The sequence below is a fragment of the Sciurus vulgaris genome (assembly GCF_902686455.1).
Source record: "Sciurus vulgaris genome assembly, chromosome: 8".
NCBI lineage: Eukaryota > Metazoa > Chordata > Mammalia > Rodentia > Sciuridae > Sciurus > Sciurus vulgaris.
Genome location: NC_136468.1, coordinates 81047077 through 81062318, shown reverse-complemented (window position 1 = coordinate 81062318; position 15242 = coordinate 81047077).

Below are 15242 nucleotides of genomic sequence, written 5' to 3'. Positions count from 1 at the left end.
TTTTCAAATGACAAATATACAAAAAGATATCAAAGTTTATTAGTTATCAAGGAAATGCAAATTAATGATGAAACATTCTACTTACCTACTGGAATATCTAGTTTAAACAAAACTGACCTTACAAAAAATTGAAGAGAATGTGGAGCACCTTGAACTCTCATATTATACAACTAAGAATATAACCAATACAACTAGAAAATAATTTGTAGTTTTTAAAAGAGTTAATTATGCTCTTACAACATGAATCCTAGTATTTACTCAAGAGAATTTAGAAGCATAGATTCAACCAAGTTTAAAATGTAAATTTTTAATAGCAGTTTCATTCAAAATTGCCCCCACATGGAAACAATCTGTTGTGGGCATCTGCAGCAACAATGTGGAACCCTCGTATAAAATTTTATTTCAGTGTCAAGATTGGTGATGCCACATTTATAAAGTAAGAAAATTCTACTGATCATATGATGAAGTTTTCTGGGAGAAAAAGGACAAAGTACTCAAAAGAGAAGAAAAAGATGGGTTTATGGTTTATGTTGATAGGGGGTGGGATTAAAGTAAGGGCTCCTGTATGTGAGCCAAGGCTTATATAGTTGAAATTCCTACTAGCACCAAAGGAGGAAGCACCTGGACTTTATCTTCATTCTCCTAGATGTGGGGCATGAAGATAGGAGGAGGAATGAGACATGAAAGTTGTCAGCAGTTACATTAAAGTATAGTCAGTATAATACAACTCAAATGTCCATCAAAAAGTGATTATATAAAGTGATTGCAGTATAGCTGCATAACGAGTAGTATTTAAAAATTAAAAAATAGTAGGCTCTTTACATACAGGAAAACATGAATAAATATCAACACCATATTTTGAGCAAAAGAAGCCAGGTATTTTCATGAAATTCTAAAATGGGAAAAACTAACCTAATAAACAAAAAGCATCAGTGATTACTTGGGCTTGGGGAAAGTGTTATTGACTTCAGAGGAGAGAGGAAATTTTTTTGGTTGATGGAAACATTCTGCATTTTGATTATAATGTTGATCATAATTGAATATATTTGCAAGGATGTGAAAATTGACACTAGAAATGGCTACATTTTGTTATAAGTAACATCTCAATAAACTTGATTAGATAAAGAGGAACTTTACAAATAAAAAAATGATGTATTATAACTTAAATGAAATTATAATTGAAATGAATTTAATTTTAATCAAATTTAGAAAAAAATGTATGAATTAAAGTGCTTGGTTTAAATCCTGACAACTAATTACTAGCTGGCAGTTTAATTTGAGAAAGTTACTTGTGCCTCTTTTTCTATTTCCGTAAATGGGACAAATAATAGTCATTACCTCAAGAGTTATTGTGAGTACTAGCTGAGTGTTCTAAAGTGCTAGAACATTGAAGAGATAAACCATTGTTAAATATTAGCTTTATTAATTTTTACAAGCATCCAGGGAAACAATGCTTTCATGCGCAGTTGCTGGAAATATAATTATTGCTTTGCTTTTTGAGGTCAAAGTATATAAAATCCTTATAACATATTTATGCTTTTGGTCAACAATATTATCTCTGGGAATGCATACTACACAATTAATTATGTATGTAAGGAATGAATTTTTCTCAAGGATATATAATCACATAATTGTTTATAGAAGGAGAAAAAGGAAGGAACACAAATATATTTCTAGTTGTGAAGAATTAAGGTGTATTCACATACTTTAGCTTGGTGAAACTATGCACTTGCATGCAACAACATACACTATATATTAGTGTAGAAACATCAAATTAATGATTATTGACAAACTAATACAAGAATGATTGTACACATTACAGCAAAAATACAAAATGCTAAAATAGTCTAAGAAATTTTAGGACTCAAAAGGACAACCACGACCACACAGAAATGAAAGAGAGCCATATCTTTGAAAAATTTCAACTCTGACACTTGTTAACTATATGATCATCAACTTTTCAGAGTTTCAGTTTTCCCAAATGTTAAAATATGGCAAATATGTGGGGAAATGTACATTAACATCATATATTTTTGTGAATACTTTAGTCAAGATGATATATATTAATGGAACATGTTAGGTGATGAATAAATGGTAATTGTTATTACTCAGATTATTTAATTTAATGAGACATATGTGTAGATTAATATGATTATTTGGTTAGTAAAACTAAATATTATAAAGACAAAAAGCCTAGCAAAAATTTAAGAATCACTATGCAAATCCCTTCATAACTCTAATAGGATATTTGATGAGATACTCAGAACATTAATTTTAAAAAATAATGGTAAACATGTATAAGAAAATTTTGAGGAAAAATGAGACAAAATTATGGATATTACAATATATTTTAAAGTTACAATAATTTTAACAATGTGACTATGGAGAAAAATAGCCAACTCAGTAGAATGGGAATTTGTAATGAAAACGTATCTGTATTTGTTCAAATTGATCTAGATCAAGATGTGTATATAAAAAGTTAATATGAGGTAAAGGGAAAACTAAAACCAATGATAAATCATTTCCTCAACATAAAATATCAGGAAAGTGAATAAGAATTTGAAAAAATAGTCTTTTATTTCAGAACCTAACTAACTGAAAACCATTTTTCAGATCAAGAAATTAATTGAAGAATCAGAAAAAGAAAAAGAACATGAATATCTATTTGCTATCTAAAAATCTTCATAACTTAAATGAACAGGAATAGTAATAAAAAAAATCAACTAAACATCAAAATATCTATGAGTCAAATATAATATACATATATGAAATTAGAAGACAAAAAATTGAGAAATATCTGAAATACCTACAATGAATATGATATTCATTGTATCAATATGAATATTGATATTCTTGATGCAAATATTTTTAAGTATGTTTTTTATGTTAAAAATCTTTCTGTAAAAATTTTGAAACCACTTTTAATTATTTTCAATGTTTTTTTCTTTTAAAATGCTTAGTAAATTTTGTGACTTGATAAGAACAAATGATTTGATGATGAATTAATAACCAAATTTATCTATAAAAATGAGATGATTCTGTGGTCTAAACATTCTTGACTTAAACGGCAAACTAAGTACAGAATCCCACAGATAGTGTAACCAAGTTTTCTTACTCAATGAATATAAGTATTTTCAAGTGCATGTAAATTAAAAAGAAAAGAGAATCAATGGATAGTAGATGTAAGCAAAAATTGTTAATAAAAACAAGTACAATTGATATTGAAAAAAATCAAACCTCATTTTGTAAAGAATGAAATGAAAAATTTTAAAAGTTAAAATCTTGTATCTCAGATTAGTGAATCTACCCTGATTACCTCATTATATTGATGGGTATGTCTGATATTCACTCATTACCTATTGGACCAATAATGATAGAGTTTTCCCGAAGGAAATGTGAATAAAACTTTTTGCATAAAGTTATTTGCAATAGAAATAGATAATAATATTAAGGATTATCCTTCATATCTTACATTAAAAATAAGCAAATGTGACATTAATTCAAACATTGAAATGTTAGATGTAGCAATTAAATTATTTTTTCAAATATTTTGAAGATATTGAATGTAATAATGATAAGTGAAAAAAGATACAACACTGTTATACAGTCTTAATTATGAACTATTAAAGTGCTTATAGATAAAAGACTAAAAAGTGGATATGATTATAAGTATTGTTTTCTTATAATTTTTGTTATTCCAAAAGTTATTTTGTGTTGCAATTAAATTTATTTTTATAATGATTGTTTTATAACAGTTCAAAATGTGCTTTCTATAAAAATTCTTTTGTTATGATCATCAAATTTAGGATTGGTATATTATAAAATATTGTAAATGATTTGTACAAAAAATTGTTTTACTTTGGACTTGTGAAGGATGGATTTTGAGAGTATTAAATATCTGGTTGACTGAACAATCCCAATAAGTTTTCATGTTACTTTTATAAAATTTGGTTTGTATTTGTGCTTAACTTAAAAACAAAATTCCTGATTTACTCTTTCCTCCTACACTGGAGAACACAAAGTCCTACAATGTGGAGGAGACAGGAAACTATTTGGAATTATCTTTTCAAGATGACAGAATTTATTGTTTAAAAAAATTTTTTTCTGAAACATTTCACTGGGTGGATACTATTTAAATGCTAATACCATGCCAACTGTTGGTTTTTAACATTGCTTTGTTTCTTGTCATTTTTTATTTGTTTGATCATGGTATAGTCAGTTTGGAGGACAGTTTTGAAACTATTTAGTATTATATTATAATATGAATTTGCTGCTTGATGACAGAGTTCTCTAAAACGTCATTAGCAAAAGTGATCTTTAAATAATATTCAATTTTTGAACTGACAAAAACATTCAGAATTAATGTCACAAAGGATTTAAAGCACATTAGAGTCTTATAACATTGTCTTTAAATATTACTTTAAAAGGAAGTCAATAGAAAGAGTAATTTTATTAAAAATTAATGGTAGGGAGTTTGGAAGATACCGTGTTAGAATTTCAAATAGTGATCCTGTCTTCTTTGAGCCACTGTTGTGCCATAGGCTAATAAGTATTATTGTTTACATATGAAACACTATTTCATTAGTTATAAGCACACATACTTTTTCCATATTCATTAGTAATCGTAGATGTTTGCTACAGGCATGTTAATTCATGTGCTGCTTAAATCACTGAAAAGGATCTATATCATTTTCCTCAGTATTTTCCTCTACCTTGGTGTATTCTCCATCTTTTTATTAATTGGACTTTAGTTCCTTGTTTTGTATATTTTACAAAACAGGAAAGTCACCTGATGAAAAAAATTACCTTGGTCTTCTTTGTAGTAAACAGAGCAGCTCCCACTGAACACTAGAAATTGGAAACAAGAAAAATGTAGACCAGCAATAAATAGTATTCATTTAGCCTTTACCATTTGTCTGACACTGTGTTCACTGGTTTATATGCATTTGTTTATTTAATCTTCAAATTTATCCATGAAGTAAAAAGTTTAGGAAACTGATGCCTGCAAAGGTTATAAAACTGATTCAAAATTAGGTGGCTGGTAGAAGGACATCTTAGCCTGGAATGCAACTGTTTGGCTTCAGAGCTCACACTGTTAATCACTATGCTATGTTGAGTCTCAGAGGTAAGCTGAAAGCTTACAAACTACCCGGTGCTTTGTTGATCTTTTCGTCAGAAAGTTTGAACCTATCACAGACAAAATTACTGGTTTATTCCTAAATATGTTAGTATCTTATTCTGGCTGTAAACAGGATCCCTATGTTGAAGTTGTAGAAAACACCCAGTACCCAGACTGAAGAGGAAACATTTATTATGATTCCATGAAAGCGTTCATCAGGAAGCATTCATTTTCAGGTGAATGTCTCACAGGTTATTTAATAGTGCAATTAACTGGGGTGATCACAAATAACATATGCAGCAAAATCACAATAAGGATGTGTAGAAATAAATATACAAGTTAAATTGGTAAATATGTGTGATAGAATGAAAGGTAGAAAAATTATGGTCTCTGGATTACAAACACAGACATTCTTATATTGTAAGTTAATACAAAATATCCCTAACAAGCTTTAGTTTTCTCATATAAAACAAGCTCATATGATGCATGTTCATGATGTTTGTTGTAAGGATTAGTGACACTAATTTGAGAGCATCTACCTTGGCGTCTGATACACAATAAATTTTGACTGTTATTATTTATATTGTATGGAAGGGTATGCTAAAATTGTGCATGTGAAAAATGAAAGTATTCATTTCATCATTCATTCAACAGATAATTATCCAGAGCCTAGTCTCTTCTCGGTGATGAAGGGAGATTTGTGGTTTTCACACAGAGAGCCTACAGGTCAGAGACATCTTGGAAGTAGTAAGGATATACACCCAAATCAATCATTTATAACTGGCTTGTCCCAAGCACAAACCGACAAGCAAGATCTGCTTGAGAAAAGTGTAAAGCTAACATTAAGGCTTAAACAAACAATAAAATATGATATTTATGAGTAAGAAAATTTAAAAATTTTTTAAGGTTAAAATTAACTTTCAATAATTTTTAAGCAATTTTAAAATTAATTTTAATTAATTTTTCATGTATTTTTTTCTGAAATGGGGTGATCATTAAAAAATAAAGTCAAATGATTCAAAAAGTAGATGATTGATGGTTGAGGATTTTTAACATATAGATAAGCTGTATTGCAATCTAAAATGATCCTCTCAATATCAGTGATTTAAGAAAATAGTTGCTTATATTTTTCACATGTACAGACCAATGTAGGTGTTTCAGTGGGATAATGAAGGAATCTAGGCTCTTTGCATAACCATGCCATCTTCAAACACATGACTTCCAAAACCACTGCATATTGGGAAAGAACATGGAATATAGCACATAGAAATTTATACCAAGAGCCCTGGAAGTGATAGATACTATTCCATCCACATTCTATAGGTTAGAATTTCCTCCAAGGGAGACTATTGACTAGGTCAGTGGCACTCAAATTGTGGACTAGGGGCTGACTACTCATTTACAATCTATTTATTAAGAATCCTTCATAAGATGAAGAGTTTGTTCTGATGTAGATCAATTATGTCACTAAGGACACATCTGAATTTAGTAGCAGTTTTCTTATTGAAGAAAGTATTATTGATTTACATTCTGTTGCAAACTTCTAGGGGAGATCTGGCATGTTGAGTAGTATTAAAATAACTGTGTGCCAAGGAAATAGAAACAGATTATGTGACCAATAGCCAGTCTCTGCTACAACTAGATATGTAATTCAGGTAGATATACATTGAGAAGCAGTTTTACTGGCTACCAACTTGTCTCAATCTGGCGAGAGAGAACATATTTTAGACACAAGTTACAGAGAGAAGATTTATTACTTACAGATAAAAAGCAAGGGACAAAAAGGCATAGGAGTCAGTGTGAGCTGCTCTCCCAACGGGTCAGGAAAGCTTCTTGAGATGATGGAGTCTCTACTGCCTGTAACCGATCTGCATCATAGCTGAGGGATCACCACAAACAATATTTCGAGGATTTTATATCCTAGGGTCATATGATTCGGTGGGTTAAAGCACAGAAAAACATGGAGAGAAGTATTGGACAGTCTCAGCTATTCCTCTCTGTGACAAATGTTGAATTAGTAGTGCATTCTGTAGTTATTTTTGGGCACGAAGAAGTAAAGGAGGGAAAAATTAAATAAATCTAATGCCACCTGGAGAATTGTCCCACATGTTTTTTTGGATGATGATTGAGTGTGGTTTTAAAAAATCTTTAAGAACCTATTGGTATTTCAATCTAAGTTACTTAAATGAAAAAAATGTAAGAAATGAGTATCGATAATGTTCATTGAAAATATGAAGGCAAGAACAAATAAATAAGAACAATTTGAGATAAATGATAATATAGGCCAATGCAAGTTTTCAGAGTCACACACATTACACATTAGATAAGTACTCAGCCAATTCATTTTAAATCTAAAGAAGTGAGGGTTTTGATGCTAAAAGATTCAACAGAAAATATAAGAGACATGGAATGAGAAGTTTTACATTCTTTAGTTGTATAGGTCAACAACTCTGTATTATTGAATAAGGAGTGAACATTACCAGGAAGTTTGATGGAATTAAAGGTGTCATCAAATATGGTTTAATTCTTTTGTCACAACACAGCTATTGGGAGGATTCCGAAGCCTGATTTAGGCCCTATGAACACTATGAACAACAAGAGATGTCTACTAAGACTGAAGAATAAGAAAAGAGCCACAAATGAAGCCAATATTTGCTATATTTCAACTACGTTATTTATTAGGTTCTTTATGCTGTTAAATAAATTTTATTTTGGAGATTTCAGGCATGACTATCATGAGGTAGACCAATGGGTAGATGTGCAATAGGGTATGGATAACTGAACAGAATAAACAAGGAAAAGTGAGATGATTAGAGAGTGACTTCATGTTTGAAGGAAACATTTAAAACATAATGATGTCCTTGTTTGATGTTAGCACAAAGCTTATTGCAAATTTAAATGTCTTTTGGATTAGTCACCCTTTTGGGTAATCCACACACTGTTTCTTTCTTTAATGTGGACGATCAAGAGTTTTTCTGGATTGCATATTGTACCATTATGTGACCTATTCACTTGAGCATAGAAATTGACCAGCATGGTAATACTTGAGAGATTGTACTGTACACATCATAAACAAGGGTGGATGCAATACATCTGAAGGGGAACATGTGATCTATACCATACAGGGAAAAGCAAGTGTAGCTACAGATGGAATTAATGAAACAGGATTTAGGATGTGTATGCACATGTTTGACATTCCTCTTTAAAACATCTCATATGGAAAAAGCCAGTCTGCTTTGGTTACTATACCTTTGAAATACTCAGTGAACTCAAATCTAGATTATAGAGAATTCACATCCATCAAAGACATTCTGATCATTTAGAATGAAGTGCATCTCTTGGTTTCTCTGTGATATATTAAAGGTATCATTTGTATCATTTTTTTTCTTTATATTCTTTGAAACTACTGATTCAAAAGTCAGGATTCTAGTGCTAACTCTGCCACTATATGAGAAAATCATTTTGCCACTCAAGATGTTAGTTTCTTCGTCTGTAAAACAAATTGGCTCAAATTGATGCTCTGTCATACTATGTTATCCTGTTTTAATCACAGAGCACTGAGGAGTTCCTGGTTTGTGACTGACAGGTAGGAATCCAAAGAATCACATGAAGGCAGAAAGATACACCTCAATGGTAATAATAAAAGATTTTCTGAGTGTCGGTAACCTTCTACAGAATACCCAAGCAGTAAGCCAGAAGCCCCAGAGCCATCCTTTATATTCTATCTTCAAAAGTAGTTTGCATTTTTGGATGGAAAGGAAATGACTTAAGTGACTTAACACAAAGTCACTTGGAATTGTTTTTTTTTTGTTTGTTTGTTTGTTTTTGTTTTTTTTGCTATACAATTTCAAACAAGTTACTTAAACTTTTTGAGCTTCAGGTTGTCCATTGTATTGGAGTTCATTCCATATCACCCTTCCGCTCTACTGTTTATTGACTCCTCACCTGGAGCAAAGGAATGTCACTTAGTTCCTTTCCTTTAAGGCCTCCCTGTTGCCTTCTTCACAACCAGTTCTTGCTCTTACTCTTCTTTGTCTCAGCTCTTCATAATATAACTGCTTTTCTTTCCTCCCTGAAACAATGCAAAGCTAAAAGGGGAATCCTCTGCAACTCTTATTCCCTAAAACATTGTGATTTAAAAATAGCTGGGTGAGAACTTTAAGGACTCAAAAGGCAACTGCCTCATAAGTGAAATGCTTCACTGATTTTCCAGTCTTTCTTCTTTTCTTAAGTGTCCCAGTGGAGTTGAACTCCTTTTATGACTTCTCTGGAGAAATTAGAATATCTTAATAACCAGGCCTTCTCAAATTCTGATCTCAGTGTCCCTTTACACCATCAGAAACAATCAAACACTCCTAGAGTTTGTATATCTGGATTATATAAATTGGTATTTACTTTATTATAAGTGAAAACTTAGAAATGATTTACTAAATAATAACTATTTTCTAAGACTCAGAAATACAATGAGAAGAGTGATGTTACCATAATGCAAATTTCTTGATATCTGGTTTGAGAAAAGATAGTAAGATTCAGCTCCTGCATTCATTTGTGATATGTTGTTTAGATTGTTATTTACTGCAAAATTTTGTACTCACCAAAATATGAAGCTGGGGAAAGGAGTCTTTTAGTACCTTTTATAGATAATTGTCAATATCTTCTTTGATATTACACCAAAATTCAACAGTGGTCATTTCTTAAAGCTTAATTTCAATGTGGAATTTGAAATCACATCATTGCACTCATACAGCTCTGTTACACTAAAATCTATTAGTCTATCTGGTACTATGAATAGATCTTTTCCAATGTGTGATGCTGTAACATTATGCATTTATCATTTGAAAAATACTTATTCAATACTGGAGTTATGCAGAACTTCCAAAAGTTTTACAATACCATTACAAAAAAATCTGACATTCATTAATATTGCCATCCAAGAAGCATGAAGTATTGGCAAAGAAGCTTAGAGCAGATGATGCAAGTTTTTTAAACTGCAAATTTTGTTAAAGAGATTATATCATCAGCCGCAGATATTTTGAGTTGTTTTAAAGCAACAGGCCCATTTTGGTCATTTTCAAGAAAATGTCTGCTAAATATCCATATCTGAATAACCATAGATTGTCTAAAAGCCATTCTTGTCTAGTAAAAGATGATATCAACCGATTTTTCCTGTATCTACTCTTGCCTCATGACATTATCAACAAGAAAATTTGTTTTTTTTTTTTTTATACACAGTACCTTTTATCAAGATTGGCATAGATGCATGTTATCTTTTGAATAAATACTGGATAGATCTCATTTATCTGGACTGAATCAGTTGTCCTAGTGCCCAGTGGTGAAGTGTCCAATTAGAAGTCACCTATTCTCTATTTTAGTATACCTGGACTGACATGTATAAACACCTATATCCAATATGTCTAGCTATATTTAACACTGATATTTATCACATATATGGCAACATTTACTTTAAAAAAGGTAATTGCTTAGAAAATTGTTTTTTTCTGTAAGAATCTCTTATTTGCTTAAGTTCTATAAAAGTTTCAAGCACAACCATGACATATTTATGTTGAACATTACAGGAAAGTTGCTTCCTATTGTTTAAGTCTCACAACTCTGAAAAATCTGGACATTTATTTCGTATTTTTTAATCAGAAAAAAATGATCACTTGAATAATGAGAAGCTGTTATTCATGAATTGGGATAACTGATGCATATTATTATCTGGGTCAATTTTGTCTGTTCTTCAGCTTAAATTTACAGAAAATTCTGGTGATTTATTTCCAAAAGTATGTAGACATTATGCTGAGTGTGATTTTTTTCCTGGACTTTTCTATAGATACAGGTAGAGCTGAATGCAGAACTAAGACAACTGAAGAATTTGATCAATACAGACAAGCATACTGATTTTTTCCCCATTAAACAAAAGATTTGGATACTCAATTTAGAAAACTGTCTCCTTTCTTTTTACTTCATTATTCATTCTGGTGTCAGAAACCAGGCATGAATATCTTATAGTCATTATTGTTTTGGACTAGTGAATACAGAGTGGGAATGGTATTGATGCTGGTGTGTTTGTGTGTGTGTGTGTGTGTGTGTGTGTGTGTGTGTGTGTGTGTGAAGTTTCTCTCAAAGACAATATAAGGCAACACTGGTCTGGAATATTTGTAGATACAATCTAGAATATCATTTGTCCAGAAAGATAGGCTGGGACAAAGTTTGCTGACTTCAGTAAAACTTAAGCATCATGTGGTAGGTTAGGAAAGTGCTTTTTAGGTCTTAGGAAAATGATATTTTCAAACTCTATGTAGCCCATCTTTCTTAGAGAATATACTTTTAGTGACAGCAGCAGGATAATTCTCAACCCACTTATCATACTCTGATTTCATTTTCACCTACTCAAATTGAGCTAAAATCATTTTGTAGATGAATGAATCATCAGATGAACTTGGAATTGATAAATAAAAAGAAGTAATAATAGCACCCAAACTTGTTATTTTCCTTTCCTTCTCGTGAATGTTTTTTAAATATGGCTCAATCTTAATATTATATTGACAGTTTTTAAAACCCAAGGAACCCATAGTTACAAAGAAGAGTTAAATATATTAAGGTTTGGAACACACTTGCACTTTTAAAAAAATATTTAAACCTTTTATTTTTACTGAATTATTTTGTTAATTAACAGATTATAGTTGTATGCATTTATGAAATACAAACTGTATTATGGCTTATGAATACATTATAGAATAATTAAATCAAGCTAATTAACAAGTCATTAGGACTTTTTTTTTTTTTGGCTATACAGTTTCAAGTAAGTTACTTAAACTTTTTGAGCTTCAGGTTGTCTGTTTGTAAGACAGGAACAGAAATACATTGTGAAGACCAAAAGAAATATTTGTCTAAGTACACAATATAGTTCCTTGCACAGAAAAACATTTGGCAAATGTTACTGTTTCCCTTGCATTTTCCAAGATAATATGTCAGGTAAAAAAATAGTCCCAATTAAGTTGATCAACCACTACTAATTGGAATTTCAGGATAGCAATGGGGCTAAAATACTAGGAAGTACACACGATTGTCACAGGAATTGAGACAGGAGTTGTAACAGAAATTTGTTCCATTAATCAGAAAGCAACACCCTTCACTGGTTTGGTTACTTTCTGATGTAGCAGAATTACTCTCCTAATTAAGTGGCAGTTACTGCCATTATACATCATTATTTTAAATGGAATATCTGGAAGATGTCTCAAGTAGTCAGTTCTCTCAATTAAGTGTGTCCTATAGGTTAATAGGAATTACTTCCTCCCCCTTAAATGCCACTGTTTGGAAAAAATACTGAAGGCCCAAACATTAAAAGGTCAAAATTATGCTTCTTATTTAACAGTCCACTAAGTTGAACTGGGAAAGTTTGCCATGACTTCTTTGTTGTCAGGGTGGCTGTAAATCAGTTGAGACGTTACAGTCTGTATTACAGTATAATGTACACTTTGAGTCAAAATAATTTATAGAGAGATCAACAATACTCTTTAAAAGAGCCAAAATCTAGCAGTTCTTACAATAGGTCACCATATTACCAGGCTTGATAAAATTCATAAATTTTTTTTTTTTAAATCTTTAGACAAGATGGAGTAAAAAGAACAAATATGGAGATAATGAATTCTAGAGGAGAAAAGGACACTTCGCAAAAGACTGGTGAGTTTAAAATAATCACATTATCTAAAGTACAGAACACTTTGCAGCATGACAATAAACTTCAAGACACTGGAAAATCTTTTTGGCTGTGGAGATTTTGAACACTCCCTGACTGTTGTTTCTGCCACTAAAGTCTGCAGTTACTAGAAACCTGGGATTACACACAAAAAATTTATATATTACAAATGTCTCAGCTAAAAATTTTGGATGCATGTAAGATCCAGGGTTTCACCTGATTTTACTCCATGAAGTATGCTAACTTATACTAGGCAAAAAAATCTTGCTCTTCCTGATTTAATGATACATGCAACCTCAAATTCTTTGGCTAAAAGGATTGTACATTGTCAAAAACAAGCACTGATGAGAAAGACTTTAAAAGAGAAATATTAAAAAAAAATAAATAAATAACCATTCATTTCTTACAGATTGCAAAATTAGGTGTTATTTTATTAAAACAAAAGTGCTAACAATACTTGTGATATTAACATTCTTTTTGTGGGAGGAGTGTACTGGAGATTAAACTCAGGGGCATTGACTACTGAACCACATCCCCAGTCTTATTTTTGTATTTCATTTAGAGACAGGTTCTCACTGAGTTGCTTAGCACCTTGCTTTTGCTGAGGCTGGCTTTGAACTCTTGATCCTCTTGCCTCAGTCTCCTGAGCCACTGGGATTACAGGCTTGTGACATGGTACTTGTTTTAATATACTTAATGTTCTCCTTATTTGCCTCTTAGGAACTCAAGAATGAATTCTGTGGCTTCATTTGTAATTACCCTTAATATGCTTGTGATATTTTTATAATCTCCCTAATGTTCTTTTCTGAAAAAGTTGACACCATTTGTCTGAGTTCAGAAGTGTGGGAAAATCTTTGTCTTTTCTTTGGGTAAATTTAAGTTTTTCTAATTCACTAGGCAATGAAGATTCTTTACTGGCATGTGGTTTCTTTGTTGAAATATACACATACACATGCTTGATTAGTAAGATGTAAATAGAGAATAGTATTCCAAGGTCGTTGAGCAAGCAGGATCATAATCCTGGGGAATTGGAGATTCTAATTTGTAGCTCAGGTGAATCTTGACACCCAAAGTGGAGCACTGGAGTAGATGGCTTAATTGGAAGCTTCTGGGAAGTGAAATATGAACCTAAACCTAAGTCTTTACCTTCTGATTTCGGATCATGTTCTAAACAGCATGCTCAATGGAACCATCCATAGAGCCTAACATGGCGTCAGGAATGGAGAAGCACTGTGCTAGTCAAAGAGATGTACTCCTCCGAACTCGGCTCATGGGAGGAGGATGTTTCCTTGTCTGTCAACAGTCTTCTCCTATCAGGCTCTTCAGGATTCCCTTCAGCTACAGAGGACTGTCTGGCCTGGCATCACACCTTCCCAGGGCAGCTCACATCCAACAACTGGTCAAGGTGGGATTAGAAAATGTCCAGTTTGGATCCAAGTTACATAATTCTGAGGGTTATTCTAATTTCAGATATCAACATAGAGTTGACCACAATTTCTTGGGGCCCACATCTAGATTTCCTCTCTGGCTCTTTCTGCCTTCTCCCTTTTCATCGTTCTAGTGCTAGTCCCCAAAACTCAGCTTTCAGAAAAATTAGTCTACAATAAGCATCTTGCAAAGTTTTGACTGTCTCAGCTTCCTTATCTCTCTCTATTTGTTTCTTAACTTTGATTGTGTTTGTTTTGTGTCTAATGGCTTTTGTTAGATAATACCTTAAGTGTCCAAAGATATTATTTTTCTCCTTGAATCATGTGATGAATCTTATGCCTAAGGGCAGACATTTTTTGGTTATACAGTATTTTTATCAAAATAGCACTTTGTGGGACCTGTACTTAGTTGTACTTAGGACAATATAATCCACAAAGTTACTTAATTTTAAAGAGAAGGATTTAATTGTGCTTTAAAGGGTACAAAAAGCCTTGTGTTTATTATTTCAAGAAGTTCTGGAATTAAGCTACTTGCACTTGATCCTGGTCTGTCTGACAAACTTTATCATAATTTTTGATGCTTTAACATAACTAATCCATCAATATTTACCTGTACCAATCTGGAAGACTATGTAGAAAGGAAATCTAAATGAAAATCCTAAAACATAGCCAATATTCTTTAATAATTTTACTCCTTACAATACTTTAAAAACATTTTTATTAGTGTAAAATAGTTACATATAATATTGTGTTTATTTTGACATGCATGAAATATAATTTGCTCCACGTCAGTCTCCAATACTTCCTCTTTCCCTCTGCTCCTCCCTTCCCCTGTTCCCTTTCCTCTTTTTGACTGGTCTTCCTTCTGTTTATTTTTACATTTTTATAATTGGTGCTTTATAGATAGATATAAAGGTGAAATTCACTGTAGTATATGTATATATATGTACATAGCACAATTTTGTCAATTTTATTCCAATGTTCCTCGTTTTTC